The sequence below is a fragment of the Saccopteryx bilineata genome, chromosome 4, assembly GCF_036850765.1.
Source record: "Saccopteryx bilineata isolate mSacBil1 chromosome 4, mSacBil1_pri_phased_curated, whole genome shotgun sequence".
Classification (NCBI taxonomy): domain Eukaryota; kingdom Metazoa; phylum Chordata; class Mammalia; order Chiroptera; family Emballonuridae; genus Saccopteryx; species Saccopteryx bilineata.
Genome location: NC_089493.1, coordinates 262,491,918 through 262,515,335, shown reverse-complemented (window position 1 = coordinate 262,515,335; position 23,418 = coordinate 262,491,918). Strand labels below are relative to the sequence as shown.

At 42.4% G+C, this 23,418-nt stretch overlaps 1 long non-coding RNA gene and 2 pseudogenes across 1 annotated transcript; 1 reads left to right on the top strand and 2 right to left on the bottom strand.

Annotated features, from left to right (window-relative positions):
• The window catches only part of LOC136334293 (transformer-2 protein homolog beta pseudogene), a 165,154-nt pseudogene extending 153,596 nt beyond the window's left edge, over window positions 1-11,558 (top strand).
• Window positions 11,559-12,127: 569 nt separating this feature from the next.
• On the bottom strand, window positions 12,128-15,008 carry LOC136334297 (large ribosomal subunit protein bL17m pseudogene; annotated as a pseudogene).
• Window positions 15,009-19,028: 4,020 nt separating this feature from the next.
• Window positions 19,029-22,233, bottom strand: LOC136334303 (uncharacterized). The gene is made up of 2 exons (XR_010731137.1): window positions 21,961-22,233; window positions 19,029-19,592 (listed from the first exon to the last, which is right to left on the bottom strand). It is a non-coding gene; the product is annotated as an uncharacterized lncRNA (long non-coding RNA).
• Window positions 22,234-23,418: the final 1,185 nt, after the last annotated feature.

Below are 23,418 nucleotides of genomic sequence, written 5' to 3'. Positions count from 1 at the left end.
TTTACAGAGACAGAGAGAGGGATAGATAGGGACAGACAGACAGGAACAAAGAGAGATGAGAAGCAGCAATTATGAGTTTTTTATTGTGACACCTTAGTTGTTCATTGATTTCTTTCTCGTATGTGCCTTGACTGTGGGGCTACAGCAGACCGAGTAACCCCTAGCTCAATCCAACGAACTTGGGTCCAATCTGGTGAGCTTTGCTCAAACCATTGAGCCCGCGCTCAAGCTGGCAATCTCGGGGTCTCGAACCTGGGTCCTCTGCATCCCAGTCTAATGTTCATCCACTGTGCCACCACCTGGTCAGGCTAGTTCAGTAGTTCTTAACTTTGGTACCATCTACTTTCTTGCTAAGACAAATTTTATTTTTAGAAATTATTTATTCATTCACTGTTTTCTTTCAAGATAATATTTTAAACCATTTTGTTTATTCATTTTAGAGAGGGGAGAGGGAGAGAGAATGAGAGAGAGAGAGAGAGAGGGAGAGATAGAGAGAGAGAGAGAGAGAGAAAGGAAGGGAAGGAGCAGGAAGCATCAACTCCCATATGTGCCTTGACCAGGCAAGCCAGTGTTTCAAACTGGTGAACTCAGCATCAAGATAATTTTTCATGCATTATATAAAACAGAATAAAGAGGAAGCCAATGACATGGAAACACAGTGTTTCCATGCTGTGACGGGCTCTTTGCAGAGGGGTTCCTTGATACAGAGCCACATGCTATCCTAAAGTGACTGAGGAATTGTTAAGAAGGAGATAATTTGTGACAAGGGTGCCCTCCTGGGGTGTCCTGAAATTGCACTTGAAGTTGGTGTGCCTGCCAGAGGAAGCTGTTGGTGATGACTGTTGGCTGGGCAGAGGCGACCTTGGAAGGACTCCTTCATCTTCCCTGATGTGACTTGTTGGTGCCTGTAGCCAAGCCCCACCCTCAGGTCACCTGAGCCCTGTGACCCCCCTTCTCAGTTGTCCCCTATCCACCTTCTCATGAACACTTTCTACCACTTCTTGCCAAGATCTCTGAGCCTTTCATTCCTCTTCTGCAATCTGAATCCCCCTAGGAAATTTCTCTGGGTGTGCTGAGTACCTCTTTGCTCCCCCCCCCAGCCTCCCTACATCCGACCTGGCCTCAAGTTTAGTGAGGTTTCCTCCCTCTTGTCCTCTTGGGCCCCATCACTCATGTTACGGGGGTGGGGATGGGATCTCATATTCCAATCTTCCTGGACCCTGGCATATTCATGTGGACTTTGTGTTTCCTCATTGATCTGAGATTTTTTTTGTCACTTTTTATTTTTTTTAATTTTAAATTGACATTTTAAAATTAGTGATCTATCACTGCATTGTTCCCTCTGGTATTGAATATTTTCCCTTGTAGTCTTCCTGATGTTCATTCAGGCAGGTCATTATTTTGCCCCAGGGCAGAGAATCTGGATTTCATAACTTAAAAGAGAGTCAGCTCAGAATTTTGAAGGCTGGGAATAATTTCCTTAAGTAGCTGTGTTTAGAGGGGACTCTGGAATAATATGGAACGTGAGGACTAGTAAGATGAAAGGTGGGCCCTGCCGGTTGGCTGGAGTCCTGGGTTCGATTCCCGGCCAGGGCACACAGGAGAAGTGCCCATCTGCTTCTGTACTCCTCCCCTTCTCCTTCTTCTCTGTCTCTCTCTTCCCCTCCTGCAGCAGAGGCTATATTTGAGCAAGGTTGGCCCTGGCGCTGGGGATGGCTCAGTGGCCTCTGCCTCAGGCGCTAGAATGGCTCTGGTTGCAACAGAGCAATGCTCCCGATGGGAAGAGCATTGCCCCCTTGCAACAGAACAACATCCCAGATGGGAAGAGCATTGCCCCCTGGTGGGCATGCCGGGTGGATCCTGGTCGGACGCATGCGGGAGTCTGTCTGTCTCCCCATTTCCAACTTCAGAAAAACACACAAAAAAAAAAAAAGAAAAAAAGAAAAAAAGAAAAAAAAAGATGAAAGGTGTAGGAAGATCTTGTCACACAAGAAGGAAAAAAACTGTTTTATTCTGTTAAGGGTTAGTAAAAAGTCAGGCGTGAGAGTTCTGCTCTGTTTTAGGTATAATCCTGTGACCAAAAGGGGTTCTGTAAAAAGTGTCTTCATAGGGTGAGCTGATCATAAATTCCTAAGTAGGCACGGTAGGTAGCCATGCCCCAGACCCATATGTTCTTCAGTTACAGCCTGGTTTATTACTGTTCTCGTACATCCAGGTTAACACACCTTTGAAATATCAGAAGTAATACCCCTGGAAGGGGGTATTAACCCCCCAAAGAGCACAAAATCTTGTTAACTATTCTATAAACCAATCCCTGCCTTACTTTCTCTCCCTCACGTAATGCTCCTCACCATTCCTCCTTAATTTCAAATGCATAAGAAAAGCCGCTAATCTGTTATTTTGTGGAGCTTTTGAGATCTTGCTTCTGGCATATGCCATCAGTTTCACTCAAATATATCTTATATGGGTTTCCTAAAGGTTTAGACATTTTTTTTTTACAGAGTCAGAGAGAGGTATAGACAGGGACAGACAGACAGAAACAAACAGATGCACAGATGAGAAGCATCAATCATTAGTTTTTCATTGCCCATTGCATGCGACACCTTAGTTGTTCATTGATTGCTTTATCATATGTGCCTTGACCGTGAGCCTTCAACAGACCGTGTAACAAGCCTGCGACCTTGGGTCCAAGCTGGTGAGCTTTGCTCAAACCAGATGAGTCCGTGCTCAAACTGGCGACCTCGGGGTCTCAAACCTGGGTCCTCTGCATCCCAGTCCGATGCTCTATCCACTGCGCCATGGCCTGGTCAGGCTAGACATTTCTTTCTTTCTTTTTTTTTTTAAATTAAATTTAATGCAGTGACATTGATAAATCAGGGTACATATGTTGAGAGAAAATATCTCTAGATTATTTTGACATTTGATTGTGCTGTATACCCCTCCCCCAAAGTTAAATTGTCTTCTGTCACCTTCTATCTGGTTTTCTTTGTGCCCCTCCCCTCCCCCAACCCCTCTCTCCTTCTTCACCCCCTCCCCCCTCCCCCAACCTCCCGCCCTTGTTGCCATCACATTCTTGTTCATGTCTCTGAGTCTCATTTTTATGTCCCTTCTATGTATGGATTCATCTTAGTTGTTTGTTTTTCCGATTTACTTATTTCACTCCGTATAATGTTGTCAAGGTCCATTCATGTTATTGTAAATGATCCGATGTCATCATTTCTTATGGCTGAGTAGTATTCCATAGTATATATGTACCAAAGCTTTTTAATCCACTCGTCCTCTGACGGACACTTGGGCTGTTTCCAGATCTTCGCTATTGTGAACAATGCTGCCACAAACATGCGGGTGCATTTCTCCTTTTCGAGCCGTTCTATGGTGTCCTTGGGGTATATTCCTAAAAGTGGGATAGCTGGGTCAAAAGGCAGTTCGATTTTCAAATTTTTGAGGAATCTCCATACTGTTTTCCACAGTGGCTGCACCAGTCTGCATTCCCACCAGCAGTGCAGGAGGGTTCCCTTTTCTCCACATCCTCGCCAGCACTTATTCTGTGTTGTTTTGCTGATAAACGCCATTCTGACTGGTGTGAGGTGATATCTCATTGTGGTTTTAATTTGCATTTCTCTAATGATTAGTGATGTTGAGCATTTTTTCATATGCCTATTGGCCATCTGTATGTCCTCTTTGGAGAAGTGTCTATTCATCTCTTTTGCCCATTTTTGGATTGGGTTGTTTGTCTTCCTGGTGTTGAGTTTTACAAGTTCTTTATAAATTTTGGTTATTAACCCCTTATCAGACGTATTGTCAAATATGTTCTCCCATTGTGTAGTTTGTCTTTTTATTCTGTTCTTGTTGTCTTTAGCTGTGGAAAAGCTTTTTAGTTTGATATAGTTCCATTTGTTTATCCTGTCTTTTATTTCACTTCCCCGTGGAGATAAGTCAGCAAATATATTGCTCCGAGAGATGTCCGAGAGCTTACTGCCTATGTTTTCTTCTAAGATGCTTATGGTTTCACGGCCTACATTTAAGTCTTTTATCCATTTTGAGTTTATTTTTGTGAGTGGTGTAAGCTGGTGATCTAGTTTCATTTTTTTGCAGGTAGCTGTCCAATTTTCCCAACACCATTTGTTAAAGAGGCTGTCTTTACTCCATTGTATTTCCTTACCTCCTTTGTCAAATATCAGTTGTCCATAGAACTGTGGGTTTATTTCTGGGTTCTCTGTTCTGTTCCATTGATCTATATTCCTGTTCTTATGCCAGTACCAGGCTGTTTTGAGTACAACGGCCTTGTAGTATAACTTGATATCAGGAAGTGTGATACCTCCCACTTTATTCTTCTTTTTTAAGATTGCTGAGGCTATTCGTGTCCTCTTTTGGTTCCATATAAATTTTTGGAATATGTGTTCTATATCTTTGAAGTATGTCATTGGTATTTTAATTGGTATTGCATTGAATTTATAGATTGCTTTGGGTAATATAGACATTTTAATGATGTTTATTCTTCCTAACCATGAGCACGGTATATGCTTCCACTTGTTTGTATCTTCCTTGATTTCTTTTATCAATGCTTTGTAATTTTCCGAGTACAAGTCTTTAGTCTCCTTGGTTAAGTTTACTCCTAGGTACTTTATTTTTTTGGTTGTAATTGTGAAGGGGATTGTTTCCTTAATTTCTCTTTCTGACTGTTCATTGTTGGTGTATAAAAATGCTTCTGATTTCTGAGTATTGATTTTATATCCTGCCACTTTGCTGAATTTATTTATCAGGTCCAGTAGTTTTTTGACTGAGACTTTAGGGTTTTCTCTATACAATATCATATCATCTGCAAATAATGATAGTTTTACTTCTTCTTTTCCAACTTGAATGCCTTTTATTTCTTCTTCTTGTCTGATTGCTGTGGCTAGGACTTCCAGTACTATGTTAAATAAGAGTGGTGAAAGGTGGCACCCCTGCCTTGTTCCTGATCTTAAGGGTATTGCTTTTAGTTTTTTCCCATTGAGTATGATGTTGGCTGTGGGTTTCTCATAGATGGCTTTTATCATGTTGAGGTATGTTCCCTGTATTCCTATTTTGCTGAGAGTTTTGATCATGAATGGGTGCTAGATTTTATCAAATGCTTTTTCTGCATCTATTGAAGTTATCATATGGTTTTTCTCCTTCTTTTTGTTTATGTGATGAATCACATTGATTAATTTACAAATATTGTACCAGCCTTACCTCCCCAGAATAAATCCCACTTGATCATGGTGTATGATTTTTTCCATATATTGTTGGATCTGGCTTGCTAATATTTTGTTGAGAATTTTAGCATCTATATTCATCAGAGATATTGGCCTATAATTTTCTTTCTTTGTGTTGTCTTTGCCTGGTTTTGGAATCAGAATTATGCTCGCCTCATAAAAGGAGCTTGGAAGTCTTCCTTTCTCTTGAATTTTTTGAAATAGTTTGAGAAGGATAGGAGTTAGTTCTTCTTTGAATATTTGGTAGAATTCCGTTGTGAAGCCATCGGGCCCTGGACTTTTCTTTGTTGGGAGTTTTTTGATAACTGTTTCGATCTCATTTGGTGTAATCGGTCTGTTTAGGTTTTCTGATTCTTCCAGATTGATTTTTGGAAGATTGTATGTTTCAAGGAATTTGTCCATTTCATCTAGGTTGTCTAGTTTTTTGGCATACAGTTCTTCATAGTATTTTCTTACAATATTTTGTATTTCTGTTGTGTCAGTTGTTATTTCTCCTCTCTCATTTCTAATTTGATTTATTTGAGTCCTCTCTCTCTTTTTCTTGGTGAGTCTACTTAAAGGTTCATCAATCTTGTTTACCTTTTCAAAGAATCAGCTCCTAGTTTCATTGATCCTCTGTATTGTTTCTTTAGCCTCTATGTCATTTATTTCTGCTCTGATCTTTATTATTTCTTTCCTTCTACTACATTTGGGCTTTACTTGCTGTTCTTTTCTAATTCTTTTAGATGCAGGGTTAAGTTGTTTATTTGAGCTTTTTCTAGCTTCTGAAAGTGTGCCTGTAGTGCTATGAACTTCCCTCTCAGCACTGCTTTCACTGTGTCCCATAAATTTTGAGTTGTTGTATGCTTGTTGTCATTCGTTTCTAGGAATTTTTTTATTTCTTCTTTGATCTCATTCTTAATCCATTCATTATTTAACAACCTGCTATTTAGTTTCCATGTGTTTGAGAATTTTTGAGCTTTTCTGCTGTGATTCATTTCTAGTTTCATGCCGTTGTGATCGGAGAAAGTGCTTGATATGATTTCAGTCTTCTTAAATTTGTTGAGAGCACTTTTGTGCCCTAACATGTGGTCTATCCTAGAGAATGTACCATGAGCACTTGAAAAGAATGTATATTCTGCTGCTTTAGGGTGAAAGGTTCTGAAGATATCTATTAAATCGAGTTGATCTAGTGTTTCCAATAAGTCTGCTGTTTCTTTGTTAATTTTCTTTCTTGAGGATCTATCTAGTGATGTTAGTGGGGTATTGAAATCCCCTACTATTATAGTATTGCTGTTGATCTCACCCTTTAAATCCATCAAAGTCTGTTTTATATATTTGGGTGCACCTATATTAGGTGCATAGATATTTATAATAGTTATATCTTCCTGTTGGATTACTCCCTTTATCATTATGTAGTGGCCTTCTTTATCTCTAACTATATCCTTTGTTTTAAAGTCCAATTTGTCTGATATAAGTATTGCTACCCCAGCTTTTTTTTCATTTCCATTTGCATGAAATGTTTTTTTCCATCCTTTTACCTTCAATCTATGTGTGTCTTTTGTTCTAAGGTGTGTCTCTTGTAGACAACATATGTATGGGCCCTGTTTTCTTATCCACGCAGCTACCCTATGTCTTTTGATTGGATCATTTAATCCATTTACATTTAAGGTTATTATTGATATGTAGTTGTTTATTGCCATTTTCTTCTTTAAAGGTGTATTCCTTTTTTTGCTATATTCTTTTCCAACTTTGATCTGTTTACAACAGGCCCCTTAACATTTCTTGCAGTGTTGGTTTGGTTGTAATGAATTCCTTGAGTTGTTTTTTGTCTGGGAAGTTTTTTTTTTCTCTTTCGATTTTAAACAATAGCCTTGCTGGATAAAATAGTCTTGGTTGTAGGTTCTTGTTCTGCATTACTTTGAATATTTCTTGCCATTCCCTTCTGGCCTCAAGTGTTTCTGTTGAGAAGTCAGATGTCATCCTTATGGGGGCTTCTTTGTAGGTGATAACTTTTTTTTCTCTTGCAGCTTTTAATATTTTCTCTTTATCGCTTAGCTTTGGTATTTTAATTATGATGTGTCTTGGTGTAGGTTTCTTTGGGTTTCTCTTTAATGGAGTTCTCTGTGCTTCTTGGACTTGTGAGAGTTTCTCTTGCATTAATTTAGGGAAGTTTTCAGTTATGATATGATTGAGCAAAGTCTCTATCCCTTGTTCTTTCTCTTCTTCTTCAGGAACCCCTATGATGCGGATGTTATTTCTCTTCATGTTGTCACACAGCTCTCTAAGTGTTTCCTCTGACTTTTTGAGTCTCTTTTCTCTTTTCTTCTCTGTTTTCATGCCTTCATTCCAGTTGTCCTCCAACTCGCTGATTCGATCCTCAGCTGTATCCATCCTGTTTTTAATTCCTTCCATTGTGGTCTTCATTTCTGATATTGTATTTGTCATCTCTGACTGATTCTTTTTTAATATTTCAATATCCTTTTTTATACTTGCTATTTCTTTATTTAGGTTTTCAAACTGCCCCTCCATTGTTGTTCTAAGATCCCTAAGCATCCTTACAATCATTATTTTGAACTCCGCATCTGGAAGTTTGATTATTTCCATATCACTTAGCTCATCTCTCAAAGGTGTCTCTTGTGGTTTCATTTGGGTTGCACTCCTTTGTCTTCTCATAATGGTGTTTTATTTGTAGAGTTGGTTGAGTCTAGGCTTGGTGTTGTCTGCCTCCTGTTTTCAGTTGTGTTATTTCTAGGTCTTCTTTGGTTGGTATCAGCTATTATTTGTAATCCACTTTCGTATTTGGGCAACTTTGAAGTCTTGATTTGTTTGTTTTCTTAACAGGTGATAGTCTTGTTAACTGATCTCAGCAGGAGGCTTCCTTGAAACTGTAACCAGGAATGCTGTGGGTGTAACCTGAGGTGCTGAAGGTCTCTTCCACCAACTAATCTCACTGGGGCAGGGTTTTTTCTCAGCTTCAGTAGGGGGAGGTGTATCTCAGATCTCCAGGGAGACCTGAGTTACTGCCCCTCCTCCTCACTTCTTGTTTTCAGCTGTGTCTTGTTGCGCTGATTGGAGCTGGATAGATGTCCGGAGATCTCTGATCCGGAAGCACTTCAGCTCTGTTTTGTGAAAGGTTCAGTCCCTCCCCCACCTATGGCCGCCTCCAGCACGAATGAGTCAGCTTTTTTATTTTGTTTCTTGCATACCTTAGCCCCTCACAGTCTGTCCGTCTCCTTGTCCTTTCCACTTGGGAGATAAGCTGGTCTTTTCAACCCACCTTGCTCCCTGGTCGCCAGGTAAGTGGCTGTGAGCAGTAGTTTCTGCTCTTTTTCCTCTGTGAAATCCTCTCTGGCCTCTCAGCCTCACCCCCCCCTTCCGTTCCTGTAAGCAGAGGAGATTCAGGCACTCCTTACCAGGATTATTGTGGCTTCCTCTTTGCTCCTTGGTTTTTGAGAGCTGTTTTTGCAGTTCAGTGTTGGTTTTTCTGCTGATTTTTCCTAAATTGATTTGTATTCCAGTTTGGAGTTGAGAGCTGGGCGTCTGTGCGTCTGCCTACTCCGCTGCCATCTGCGCAGGTCCACTAGATGTAATTTATTTCCTTTTGAACTCATACATCACTGTTGACTTTCCAAATGTTCCTTCCTTCAGGGTCACACAGATGCTTTCTAGGATAAAGCCAACAGCCCACTGAAGAGACCTAGGGCAATGTCGGTCGTGAACTAAGGAGCGTCTATCTTCATGGAGTTCGGGGCCTGTCCTTGTGGCACGTGGAAGTGTTCTGCTTCGCTCACCTAGAAACTCTCTCTAGACATTTCTTATATTGGCATTTACTTGGCAGAGTCAGCGGGATTCTGAAAAAGCCCTCACAAGACCTTCCTGTAGACCTGGACCCAGTGCGAGGTACAACAAGGGCCCATTGTACCCACAGGCTTCCTATTTTGCATTGGGGGAACTTGAGTTTTTCTCAAAATTCTGAGTCTTCTGGCCTTAAGTAGCAGGCCATGAGTTTATCTGAGCTGTTTTTAGAGAATCCTTGAGGTGAATAAGGATTGTAGTAACACAGGGAAAAGAAAAAATTGGGTTGCTGCTTTAATTTTGTCTTTTTAATTGTATTGCTTGCTGAGGGTCTTAACAAAATTTTTGATGATTACAGAAGAGCCTAAACTTTCTTTTGCTTGGGAAGAGAGAGGACTCTTGCATCGTCTACCGTAATATCCAGTGAGATCATTATAGTTGTTGAGATCCCGAATCTGGCGTGATGGAGATGGGTGCTGGGCTCGCTCAATGCAGTAACACGTGATCTTGGAGAAGCCAGGGGGAATCCAGGGAAGAGGGGCAGGGCACCCTGGAATGGGTGCACCTCGAAAGAGGGGCCCATGCATTGGAGTGTTGATTTTGGGTGGCATCTGGCAAGTTTCCCCACCCTTCTTCTAGTATTCTTAAATGCCTGAGAAAAATTTTTCTCTAGGACATAAGTCATTCCTACAGGGATATCACTGCATTTGGCTCATCTGGAGACATGCATGTAGGTTATGTTATCCCCTAGAAGTGTGTTCAGACTCTACAGATCTCAAAATAAACATGGAAATTGTGCCTTCCAGGTCAACAAGGCCCAGCACTGTCAGCCTCCTATTTGTAAGTGTAGCAGGCAGTTAGACAGGCATGAGCAGAGTAAGAATGATAGGCCAGGTGCAGAGAGTTACCAGGGCAGAGAGCCCCAGGTCCCTAGCAATGGACAAAACTACAGGCCCTTGCACAGACTTTTTCCTTGACATTAACACCTGGAGATGACAGCTAGTTCTCACCTGTGTTTCAGTTCCAGGCCCAGAAATGCAGCAAAACTAGAAGGAGAGAGATCAGTGGCATAAGAACATAACAGGCTCCTGGGGCACGACCATTTATTTGCGCCTCCCTCCCCTTCTACTAGGCTTTTTTTGTTTGTCTTGGAGACTATTTGGCGCCCCTCTGCAAGGGGTGACTGGGGCATGATAACAGCCTTGCCCCCCCCCCCCACTATGCTACTGGGAGAGATGCCATGGACATCAGTATCAGCTGCAATGACTGATGACCCCTTCTACTGGTGCTGACCAATCAGTGGAGACCACAACCCTGAGGAAACACACTGATGAGTATTCTACTGAGATCCTCCCCTGAGACCTGAGATTAAAGCCCTCAGGATGGAGGACCCAGGTCTCTATAAAACATGCCTGCTGACTTGGGCTTTTAGCGGCTTGGGAAATAGTACGTTGTGGCGGAGCCTCCCCAGAGAAGAAGCTAGAGGTTGGCAGCTTCGGTTGAAGCACATCGTGTCGAGCGGCGGCAGCAGTTAGAAGTCATGAGCGACAGCGGCGAGCAGAACTACTGCGAGCGGGAATCCTGTTCTGCTTCCAGAAGTGGAAGTGCTCATGGATCTGAGAAATCTGCAAGGCATACACTTGCAAGGTCTAGCTCCAAGGAAGATTCCAGGCGTTCCAGATCAAAGTCCAGGTCCAGATCTGAATCTAGGTCTAGATCCAGAAGAAGTTCTAGAAGGTATTATACAAGGTCACGATCTCGGTCTCGGTCCCATAGACGATCCCGTAGCGGGTCCTACAGTCGAGATTACCGAAGACGTCATAGCCACAGTCATTCTCCCATGTCTACTCGGAGGCGTCATGTCGGGAATCGGGCAAATCCTGATCCCAACTGTTGTCTTGGAGTATTTGGATTGAGCTTGTACACTACAGAGAGAGATCTAAGAGAAGTATTCTCTAAATATGGCCCCATTGCTGATGTGTCTATTGTATATGACCAGCAGTTTAGACGTGCAAGAGGATTTGCCTTTGTATATTTTGAAAATGTAGATGATGCCAAGGAAGCGAAAGAGCGTGCCAATGGAATGCAGCTTGATGGGCGTAGAATCAGAGTTGATTTCTCTATAACAAAAAGACCACATACCCCAACTCCAGGAATTTACATGGGGAGACCAACCTATGGCAGCTCAAGCCGTCGTGATTACTATGACAGAGGATATGATCGAGGCTATGATGATCGGGACTACTATAGCAGATCATACAGAGGATGAGGTGGAGGAGGATGAGGATGGAGAGTGGCTCAAGACAGGGATCAGATTTACAGAAGGCGGTCACCTTCTCCTTACTATAGCCGTGGAGGATATAGATCACGTTCCAGATCCCGATCATACTCACCTCGTCGCTATTAAAGCATGAAGTGGACGACATTCTGAAACCTGCTATAGAGTTTGAATATGTTTGTGGACAATATTTTTTATTGTCTCCCGTTTAAAAAGTGAATAGTGCCTAGTGAAGTTAGGTGACTTTTATACCTTTTATGATGACTACTTTTTTTTTTTAATAATTTTATTTTTTTAATGGGGTGACATCAATAAATCAGGATACATATATTCAAAAATAACAAGTCCAGGTTATCTTGTCGTTCAATTATGTTGCATACCCACCACCCAAAGTCAGATTGTCCTCTGTCACCTTCTATCTTGTTTTCTTTGTGCCCCTCCCCACCCCCTATCCCTCTCCCATTCCCTCCTCCCCCCCGTAACCACCACACTCTTATCAATGTCTCTTAGTTTCACTATTATGTCCTACCTACGTATGGAATAATACAGTTCCTGTTTTTTTCTGATTTACTTATTTCGCTTCGTATCATGTTATCAAGATCCCACCATTTTGCTGTAAATGTTCCGATGTCATCATTTCTTATGGCTGAGTAGTATTCCATAGTGTATATGTGCCACATCTTCTTTATCCAGTCATCTATTGATGGGCTTTTTTGGTTGTTTCCATGTCCTGGCCACTGTGAACAATGCTGCAATAAACATGGGGCTGCATGTGTCTTTACGTATCAATGTTTCTGAGTTTTGGGGGTATATACCCAGTAGAGGGATTGCTGGGTCATAAGGTAGTTCTATTTTCAGTTTTTTGAGGAACCACCATACTTTCTTCCATAATGGTTGTACTACTTTACATTCCCACCAACAGTGTATGAGGGTTCCTTTTTCTCCACAGCCTCTCCAACATTTGCTATTACCTGACTTGCTAATAACAGCTAATCGAACAGGTGTGAGGTGGTATATGATGACTACTTTTGGTGGAGTTGAAATGCTGTTCTCATTCTGCATTTGTGTAGTTCGGTGCTTTGTTCAAAGTTAAGTGTTTTCAGAAAAGTATGTTTTGCATGTATTTTTTTTACAGTCTAAATTTTGACTGCTGAGAAGTTTCTATTGTACAAAAAATTTCATTTAAAAGGTTTTTCTACTGAACCGAGGGTATTCTGAAGATCGAAGCCTGTGTGTAAAATGCTACCAAATGGCAAAAAGCAACAATAAAGTTTGATTTTTACTTTTCTTTCTAACATATCAGTGCTTAGCAGAACTCTTCAGATTAGGTTGTCAGTAGTAAATTTGAAGACAAAAATGCCCATTTTCCTTAAGTCTATTAAACATAACCATACTTAATATACCAGCTACTGTTAAAAATTATGCTCTGTAACTCAGTACTGCTAGTACTAACAATCTTTTAATACAGCAAATGCTAAATGCTTATAAATGTGGATTTGTCAGCCTTTATGTAACCTGTGTTATATATAGCAGGGAATAAGAAAAGAGTTACACAATGTATGGCTTTAAAAGGCTTTTTCTTTTCTTTTTTTTATATTCACATAAAGATTTTATCTATCATGCAAGGAGAAGGTTATCTGGTTTCCCAGCAGGTTCTGGGTTCCATTAAAACCATCCATTTCACAACTCTAGCTCCAATTCTTCTTAGAGATTAAGAATCCAAAGGCCTATGATCATGGGCACTGATGAGGGAGGGCTACACACCCTTTGGCTCCAGTTAAATCCCTGATGTTTGAGGTGTGTTGGAGCTGTGGATGCTTGCTTCCTGGTCCTGCCCCAGTCCCAAAAGTAGCTGGTTTAGGAGTGTAAGGTTGCTGTCTCTGTGAGGCAGGGGCAGGGGTGGGAGGCAGTTCCCTTTATCCTTGATCACTGCCATCTTGGCCCGATCCTGCTGATTCCGATTTGGGATCTGCAGCATTCTTGTGTAGCCCCCATTCTGACCTTGGTACCAAGGGGCCAGTACTTGAAACAGCTTTGGGATCAAGTCTTTCTCTGTCAGCCAGAAGTCAGCCATGCACATGGCTCTTTCATTGGTGTCTCCCAGCTTCCCATAGTCGATGAGCTTCTCCGCATAGCCCCTCATCTCGTCCACGCGCGCCCATGACGCCTCGATGCGTTCGTGTCGCACTAGTCCCGTAAGCAGGTTCCTCAACAGTTGGATGCGGGACTCGGGACCAAGGCCCATGCGGCGATATACGCGGCCATGGGAGATGGCGGTGGCGACCGACAGGCGCGTCTCCGCCGCTTCTGCCCGCCACAGTGAGGCGGGAACTTGGAACTCTAAAAGGCTTTTTCTTAAAGTTACTAAAAGGAGTTAATAATGTTTCAACTGGATATCAGCAAGCGACGATACATTCCACCACAAATGTACGCTAGTTTTAGCTTTAAGACTATCTCAAAAAAAAAAAAAAAAAAAAGCTGGGTGCTTCAGAGTTCAGGAAAAGAGAAGGGAACCTCTACCATGTTGTACATGAACCGAAGACTGCCTGTTCATTTATTAAATATTATTTTCAGGTCCTTTGCTTAACAGAGGAGGCCCAATTTCACTCAAATGTTTTGAGAACTATGTTAAATAAATGGAAATGAAAAGTAAAAACACAAAAAACAAAAAAGAAACAAAACATGCCTGCTCTCCCCCTCCCCTTCCTCTTGAGTGTTTTCCTTGCCTCTCTCTTTCTCCTAAGCTCCAAGGGCCCTTCTTTTGCTTCTGTAACTTTTTTCTTGAGCCCATTTATTCTAAAGCTTTGTTTTCTACTTTGTGACTTCCTAAATGAACTTTCTCATATGGTTTGAGTCTTGGTTCTTAATTCTTTCTTGTCTAGAACTCAAGTACTGAGGTTGTTGAACTGAGGTCTGGCCTGAGTCCACTCATCACTAATGCCTGCTGCCTCTTTTGCACTGCTAACATAACTACAGTGGCCGACATGAGGATCCTTTGCTACTTCTAAATTAGTCTTTCGCATGCACAATTAGAGAAAGCCATGTATAAAACTAGGCAGTATGAATGGAAACCAAATTTAATTGGTCTTTTGAAACTTCAAGATGAAGATTTAGATAAATAGATCCATCTATGATGTTATTTAGGTGTCAATCCAATTCTTTGAAGAATTAATAAATCGCTGTCCTTATTTTAAAAGGAGAAAGGTCGTTTGGAATTTGACTTGTCAAAGACAATTATAAATTGTAAATACCTCCAGGAAGAAGTTAGATCTAATTTTTTTTTATAACTATTGAGATTGTCTCATGGCTAAATGGTCTTTGTTTGTGTCTGTGTATGTGTATCTATATATATGTATACTGTATATGTGAGATACCTTTCTACCTCCTGATAGTTCTGTTAAAATTGATTTAAAGCCAATGCTTGCTTATAAGAATTAGTTATTCTATAATTGGCAGTAATATAGGCACTAACCTAAATGTTTATTCAAGTTCATATGATCTAAGATTAATCTTTACTTCATAAGCTAGCTTAAGTTTGTTGGTTTAAGTAGAACAGACATGTCATTTTGCCTAGGTTTTACAAAAATAAGTTTATGTTGATAATTTGCTTTTATGTCTGAAAAATGTTTCTTAAGGTTATAAAATGTTCAAGCTAAAGTATGCTTTTGGCTTATTACTTTTCATTAGACATTGGGATTTTTTTATTTTATTTTTTTTCTGAAGCTGGAAACGGGGAGAGACAGTCAGACAGACTCCCGCATGCGCCCGACCGGGATCCACCCGGCATGCCCACCAGGGGCGACGCTTTGCCCACCAGGGGGCGATGCTCTGCCCCTCCGGGGCATCGCTCTGTCACGACCAGAGCCACTCCAGGGCCTGGGGCAGAGGCCAAGGAGCCATCCCCAGCGCCCGGGCCATCTCTGCTCCAATGGAGCCTTGGCTGCGGGAGGGAGAGACAGAGAGGAAGGAGGGGCTGGGGGTGGAGAAGCAAATGGGCGCTTCTCCTATGTGCCCTGGCTGGGAATCGAACCCAGGTCCCCCGCATGCCAGGCCGATGCTCTACCGCTGAGCCAACCGGCCAGGGCCGACATTGAGATTTTTTAAAAAAGGCTTTAGTTATTGATTTTACAGAGAGAGGAGGTGGGGGTGGCTACAAGATGTAATTGATTCACTGTAGCTGTTCACTGGTTAATTTTCATATGTGCCTTGACCCAGTAGGTCCAGGGTTTCCAACCGGTGACCTCAGCGTTCCAGGTTGGTGCTCTATTCACTGTGCCACCACAGGCTACAATTCACATTGAGGTTTTAAGGGTTAAAATTTTAATATATGACCCTGGCCAGTTGGCTCACTAGTAGAGTGTAGGCCCAGTGTGTGGAAGTCCTGGGTTCAATTCCCAGTCAGGGCACACAGGAGCAGCAACCATCTGCTTCTCCACCCTTCCCCCTCTCCCTTCTCTATCTCTCTCTTCCCCTCTCATAGCCAATGCTCCACTGGATGAAGTTGGCCCGAGTGCTGAGGATGGCACCATGACCTCTGCCTCAGGCGCTAAAATAGCTCCAGTTACAATGGAGCAGATGGCCCCAGCTGTGCAGAGCATTGCCCTTTAGTTGGCTTGCTGGGTGGATCCCAGCCAAGCACATGCGAGAGTCTGTCTCTTTGCCTCCCTGCTTCTTACTTAAGAAAAATATAAAAAATAAAAATTGTAATATAGGTAGAAATAACTCTGTAGTGTTTCAGCAGGGCCCCTGGAATTCCTCAAAATATTATGAAAACTCATGGGTAGCATTGTCAAAAAAAGTGATGTGAACATCTAGGTTATATTGTGCAAATAAACAATGGTTATAATTAAATGAATAGTCAGTGCTATGGAAACCCAAGACAGCCACTTGGTTTTTCCCGGCTCCCTGCCTCTTCATTTTTAAGATTTTGCATTTTTTCATGCATCACAGTGCATTTAAGCCAGAGCTAGTTGAGGAAACTACTCAGCTGACATTCTCACAAGGAGACATCTTACACTATTGTCAAAGTTTGATAGAGTCACTTCAAGAAAATATTAAGTTGGTAATCACTTTCTTTCACAGTCAGCATTCAGGAGACAATGACATTAAAAATCATTTGACTGCCCCCTGGAGATTTTGTTCATTGGAAAGGATATCAAATAATAGACAGTCTCATTGGAAGGGACCTTATCAGGCACTTAACTAAAAAGTGGACATCTATCCCTGTTTATGGACATCAAAGGCTGCTGGGGGATGGGTGCTGATGGCACCAGGGGTAGACAGCTATTTCTAGACATCAACAAAGCTTTTATGCCTACTTTTTGATATTGAACTCAGTCTATTTGGCTTAGTTATTCTTCTTTTCTTCTTCTTTTCCAAGTGAGAGGACAGGAGATAGAGAGACAGACTCCGACATTTGCCCTGATTGGGATCTACCCGGCGACCCCCGTCTGGGGACATTGCTCTGCCTATTTGGGGCCATGCTTGCAACTGAGCCATTTTTAGTGCCCCTGTTGGAGGCTGCACAGAGCCATCCTCAGGGTCCAGGGCAATGTTCTCAAACTAATCAAGTTTTGACTGCAGGAGGGTAAGAGAGAAAGAGAGAGAAAGGGGGAAGGAAGAGGTGAAGAAGCAGATGGCCGCTTCTCCTGTGTGCCCTGACTGGGAATCAAACCCAGGACATCCACACTCCAGGCCGGTGCTCTACCACTGAGCCAACTGGCCAGGGCCTTGGTTTGGTAATCTTTACGTCTTTGATAATGATATTAGTCATTTTAATAGTTGTACTTGCCATTGGGTTTTTCTATATAGTCCAGTTATTTATGAACATGTATAATATAATTATTAATACTCTTTCTGTAGCTTATGTAAGTGTTATACTGGATGCCAAATACAGAAAAATGAGACAGAAGGCAGATCTCATATCACGAAAGTTCACAGAATAAAAATGATGCAGAATTTTGTTTTTGTTTGTTTGGTTTTGTTTTTGTAATGAAGGCCATAAGACCTGACTGCCTTCCACTTTCCTGCCCTTCCCTTTTGGGAAAAATTCAACCTCAACTCAGGTCCACGGTTGTAGTATTACCCCATGTCCAATGGTCAACAAGACAACTTCAACACTGAGACTTCCTAGGATTGAGCTTCCTAGTACTGTGAGATCACACCATCCAAGCAAGTTTGGTCATCCATGCATCCTTTGTGTTGATTTATGACCAAAAATGAAAACTGTGAATAAAAAAAAGGGGGGCATTTCATGGAAAGTAATGTCATAGGATGACTTGTTTATAAATTCCTCACAGGGCAGGTCATGGTGGGTAGTCATGCCCCATGCCTATAACTTCTTTGGTGAAAGGTTATAAGCCAGCCTTGTTCATTGTTCTTATGCATCTAGGTTAACACACCTCCGAAATATCAGAAGTAATAACCTTCAAAAGGGATATTAACTCTCAAGGAAGCACATGATCTTGTTAATGATCCTTTAATATAATCCCTGCCTTGCTTTCTCTCACCTGCTTACATTCCTTTCTTATTTTCTTTTTCTTTCTTTTTATTATAGCAAGAAGAGAGAGAGAGAGAGAGAGAGAGAGAGAGAGAGAGAGAGAGAGGAACAGGAACGGAGAGAGATGAAAAGCATCAACTTGTAGTTTCGTCACTTTAATTGTTCATTGATTGCTCTCCATATGTGTTTTGCGGGGGGTGGGGGTCTAATTGAGCCACTGACTCCTTGCTCAAGCCAGCGACCTTGGGCTTCAAGCCAGTGACCATGGGATCATGTGGATGATCCCATGCTCAAGCTAGTGACCTCAGGGTTTCCAACCAGAGACCTCAGTGTCCAAAATTGATGCTCTATCGACTGTACTACCACAAGTCAGGCACCTTTCTTATTTTCAGATGAATAAAAGAATCTTCAAAATTGTTATTCTCCAGAGCATTTGAGATCTTGCTCTGTGGCATATGTCATCAGTTTGTCTAAAATAAACTGTATAAAATTCTCATAGGTATGAGTAATTTTTACATGCACAAACCTATGCATGGTGGTGAGAGACTCAATTTCCAGGTGGCGTCGACCTGGAAATGCTGAGGTCGCCGGTTCGAAACCCTGCGCTTGCCTGGTCAAGGCACATATGGGAGTTGATGCTTCTTCCTGCTCCTCCCCCCTTCTCTCTCTCTCTCTCTCTCTCTCCTCTCTCTAAAATGAATAAATAAAAATAAAAAAAGAAAAAAAAACTAAAAAAAAAACCCTACTGACCACAAGAAATTCAATTAAAAATAAATAAATGAAATTATACAAGTTTTTCATGTCAAGAAACTTCCCATTAAATGAGTGAGTCCAAGAATATCAGATGATTCTCGCCTGCCAGGGAGTGCATCCTGGAGGGGTGAAGCCTCTCAAGTAGCCTATAACTGTGTGTGGACACAAAGCCAGCTTGGTGTGGGAGAGCTGGAGTAGCTGGAGGAGAAGGCAGTGTCTCATGGAGGTAAGAGGATTCTGGGGAAACTGAGGTACAGAAGAGACTTTAGATTGATTTATAGGAGTTGCAGAGTTCCATTGCCTCATACCTAGAGGGGACATCAGGAGTGGGTTCCTGAACAACACTCAAGATACCAGGTGGCCATACCACACAACAGTGGGGACCCCAGAAAAGATGGGCAGTGAACATTGCTTCCAATGGGTATCAAGATTTAAAAATGATTCAAATGTTTGGGGACAGGATGAATGATAAAATCGAGTGACATTTCTATAGCATCTAAAGTTTAATAATCTGATTTACTATGTTTGCCAAGCAAGGTGATTAGTGTTGATTAGATATCACAGATTAGATCATGGGAAACACTAAGGGGAAACACAACAGTAAGTCAGCTCTGCGACCAGCATTCAAGCCTGTGTCTCCAAATGCACCACCTGTCTGTTCTCTTCACAGCCTCTCCGGGTCTTGCTAATGGCGGTGATGGCCATTCTGAGCTCACTTCTGTCATGCCCCAGTGAAAGGGTGACTACTGGTTTCCAGATTCCTGCCCCTCATTCCATGGGACAACGAGGGGCTGGGCCAGGCTGCTGTGCTTCACGTGGCAGGAGTAGGGTCCTCTGTCCGAAGAGGGGACTTCCACCACCACCCAGTACAGGTAATTGCCATTTTCAGTGAGAAGACTGTCATTCTGCAACTCAGTCTCCATTACATTGCTTCCCCGAGTCCAGTACATACTAGTTGGCTCTGGGAAAAAGTTGTTGATCATTCACTTGAGGTACGTGCTGTGTCCTCCTGGGCCCACCTGGCTGGTGATTGACACAGAGGGAGGATCTGTGGAGAGACACAGCATGTACGTTGAGGGTCTGAGGGGCTGGTTTCCCGCTCATGTCTCCCCCCAGCACCGGAGTCTGGGATGAGCAGAGCTTTCAGCTTTTACCTGCCTCATCAAGGAAACTTCCAGATTAGGGAACTTGAGGCATTCTATTAGCCTTCCTTGCTGGATAGTGGAATATCCGTGGCTACTTTCTTGCCTCCCAGCACCCCCTGCCCACCCTCATGCATTGACTACTGCAACTGAGAAATGTGAATGCTCCTGCATTGTTTTGTTTTTTCCCAAACCTTCCAGTTGTCTTGATGGCTCCTGCTTCCCCTAGTCTGAGCCTTACTCCTAGATTCTGCCTGCTGCTGTGATTCAGACCTTTCTCTGCTCTTCTCACAAGAACTTCATTCTTATTAATTCTCTTTTTTCATTTAGAAAGTAAAGATTTTATTGTTATTAGAGAGAGATAGAAGGAGAGGGAAGCATCAACTCATAGTTGGTCCTCGTATGTGCTTTGACCATGCAAGCCTGTGGTTTCAAACCAGCAACCTCAGCACTCTTGGTTGTGGCTTTTTCCACTGCATCACTACAGGTCAGGCTCTGCTTAATGTTTCAACCAAGGTCTCAGCTGTTTCAAGCAATCCTGCTCACACTTACTCATCTTCATCCTTTCTGGGCAGACATTTTATACACCTGCCTTCTCCCCACCGCCAAGCCAACAGGCATATCATAGAGAGAAATTGACTAGAAACCTCAGGTTATGACTTAGATTGGATCAACAAAAGGTAAGACCAGAATGGACCTCAGAATTGCCATGCCTGTCCCTGCACTTTAGTGGGAGGTAGGAAGAGGTAGAGGGTGGAGTATTTTCATAATTAATTTTGAAATGGAATCCTGATCTAACTCGCATGGATGTTACTAATGTTAGGCCATATAGCAGGTTTCTAGTTTCAGTACTGAAGTTACTCTCAGTAATTAGTTTATACATGTGATTACCATTTTACTCAGTGGATGCTGAGTGAAGCAGATTACCCTCTGTAATGTGACTGGGCCTCCACTAATCAGTTGAAGGCCACAGAGAAGAGGCTGAGTTCTCCACAGGAAGCAGGAACTCTGCCTGCAGACTGCCTTTGGGCCCGAGATGGCAGCGTAATCTCTTCTCTGGTCTCCAGTGTGCTGACCTACCCTGTAGATTTCACACTTCCCAGCCTGTATAATGGTTTTGAGTTGTATCCTTAAAATAAACCTCTATTTCTCGCATATGCATGAGATTCATGCTTTCTGTCGGGAGAACGCTGACTAAATTCTACTATAATGTAGGATGTGATTAACAATCAAAATATGATCAATTGTTATAAAACATATTCTTACTAATTTGTCAGAAATGTTATAAATTTTAAACTTACACAGTTGTGTTTACATTCCTCATCCTGAAATATTGGATACTAAAAATGTCCTCAATACTCTGTCCTAAAATCGACTTTGGTTCTGCCTGAGCTCCAGCTGGCCTCCCAGGCCCACTGTCGTAGCATCTCACTGAGGAGTGAGGGAATGGGTCTGTTTCTTTTTTTTTTCTTTTCTTTTCTTTTTTTGAAGCTGGAAACGGGGAGGCAGTCAGACAGACTCCTGCATGCGCCCGACTGGGATCCACCCAGCACGCCCACCAGGGGACGATGCTCTGCCCATCTTGGGGCGTCGCTCTGCTGCAATCAGAGCCATTCCAGCACCTGAGGCAGAGGCCACAGAGCCATCCTCAGCACCCGGGCAAACTTTGCTCCAATGGAGCCATGGCTGTGGGAGGGTAAGAGAGAGAAAGAGAGGAAGGAGAGGGGGAGGGGTGGAGAAGCAGATGGGTGCTTCTCCTGTGTGCTTTGCCGGGAATAGAACCCGGGACTCCTGCATGCCAGGCCGACACTCTACCACTGAGCCAACCGGCCAGGGCTGGGTCTGTTTCTAAAAGCATCCTTCAGTTAATATGTTTTACAAGTGCACTATGGAGTTGCTGTCTTTCTCCCTGAGAGTCAGACAGGTATGTTCAGCCATTGAAAGGAGGGAGGAAAAAATGTTCCACCTGTGGGCTTTGCTCTGTCCTGACTGCATGACCCAGGACAGGTCACTTCACTTGTCCTGGTCTTAGTTTTGTTCATTTGTCTAATAAGAATTTAAGTTCTAATTCTTTAAGGCATTATTTATCATGGGTCCAAAGACTCCCTAAATGCTTCTACAAGTGTATAATCTGAGTTAGTTGACAACCTCAAACAGCCATTCCTCCTGTACACTGGGAATCTTGACTTCATCTGGGGCCCTCTTTCTGCCCACCTATCTCCTTCATTACCTCTCTTCTGTTCCTCTATACCCAGCCCTTACTGTCCAACTCACCATCTTGGGTCTTCTGGGAGAATGCAGGACCCAGAACAAGGAGCAGAGACAGCAGGACAGGCACCGTTGTGCTCATTTTGTCTGAGTGGAAGGTACTGTGCTTCTCTGTGTCCTGGAGTGGATTACTTGGAGAGAGTTCCAGTTATAGTTTTGGGAATGGCTGGCTTTGAGCTCTGTTCTTGTGAGTTAAATGCACAGGCCAATGAGAGTGCCAGGATGGGCTCCTCTCCCAACTGTGAGAAAACAGGATACACAGGCCAGGCTAGGCGGATGTTGTAATCAGTGAGTCTGCGGACTGTCAGCCAATGGGGAGCTCCGACAGCCAATCTGGTGTTTGGACTTTGTCATGGGTCCACACATTTGTCCCCCTGTTGGCAGCAGCATGTGCTTATAGGAGTGGTTCTATGGTGTGGTTGGACCTGTGCTTCTCATGCCTAATTTGGAGTGTCACCAATGATTCTGAGAAATAGCTGGTAAATAAATGCATTTTCTGCTTAAAGTCAGAATAGGAATCTGTTTCATCAACTAATGATGTGACTGCTACTGAAACTGGGACAGGATGTTTTTAGGCAACAGTCACTCAGAGAAATGGAGGAAAGGGATCCAGGCTTGGTTAAGGGGCCAGATTGGAGCTAAAGGCAGTTAAAAGCTCAATGTTGGGCACAGTCTTGCAGGCTGTGATAAACAGTGGAGGCTCAAACAGCTGCCTGAATCATCTATTTTGGTCAAGTAGAATAAAATGCTCAGTAAAGCCAAATTTTTAGTTCCCAAGTAGCTGCTACCATAGGACAGTGTGATGGGCTTGAGGAATTCAAGAAAAAAGTTTGGGATATTTGAGTCCATAAGTGCTGAAAAGTTTAAAGAAATACACAGTAAATCAAAAGGAAAATGATCAATTCAAAGCACAACCTGAAAACCAGGCCATTTCTCATGTAGCAGAAGATTTCTTTTGACTCTTCTAGTTCCAAGGACAAAACAGATGTAAACCTAATACAGCCTAGTGATTAAAACAAGGTTTCATAACTCATTCACAAAAGCCTAAAACTTCTAATAGTCAAGTGTGACAGAGACATTCCTACAAATCTTGTACAATTGTTACTTACAGTGGGGGACAAGAGGTCTGGAGAATAAACAAAAGTATGGAATGGCATCAAGAAAGGCTTCATGAGATGTTGTGATTGGGCAGGATATGGAACAGGTATAGAATTTCTTCTGGCAGCAGGGAAAATTTTTCTAAGGAATAGTGATGGTATTTGTCATGTTCATTTTTATGTCCCTTATACTTAGACTAGTGCCTGGTGCAAAAGGAGATAGTAAACATTTTAAAAAATTTTTATTTTATTTTTTAATGTGAGAGACAAATGAGAAGAGAGAGGGGCAGACAGACAAGAAGGGAGAGGGATGAGAAGCATCAACTCATACTTACTTCACTTTTGTGGTGATTGCTTTCTCATATGT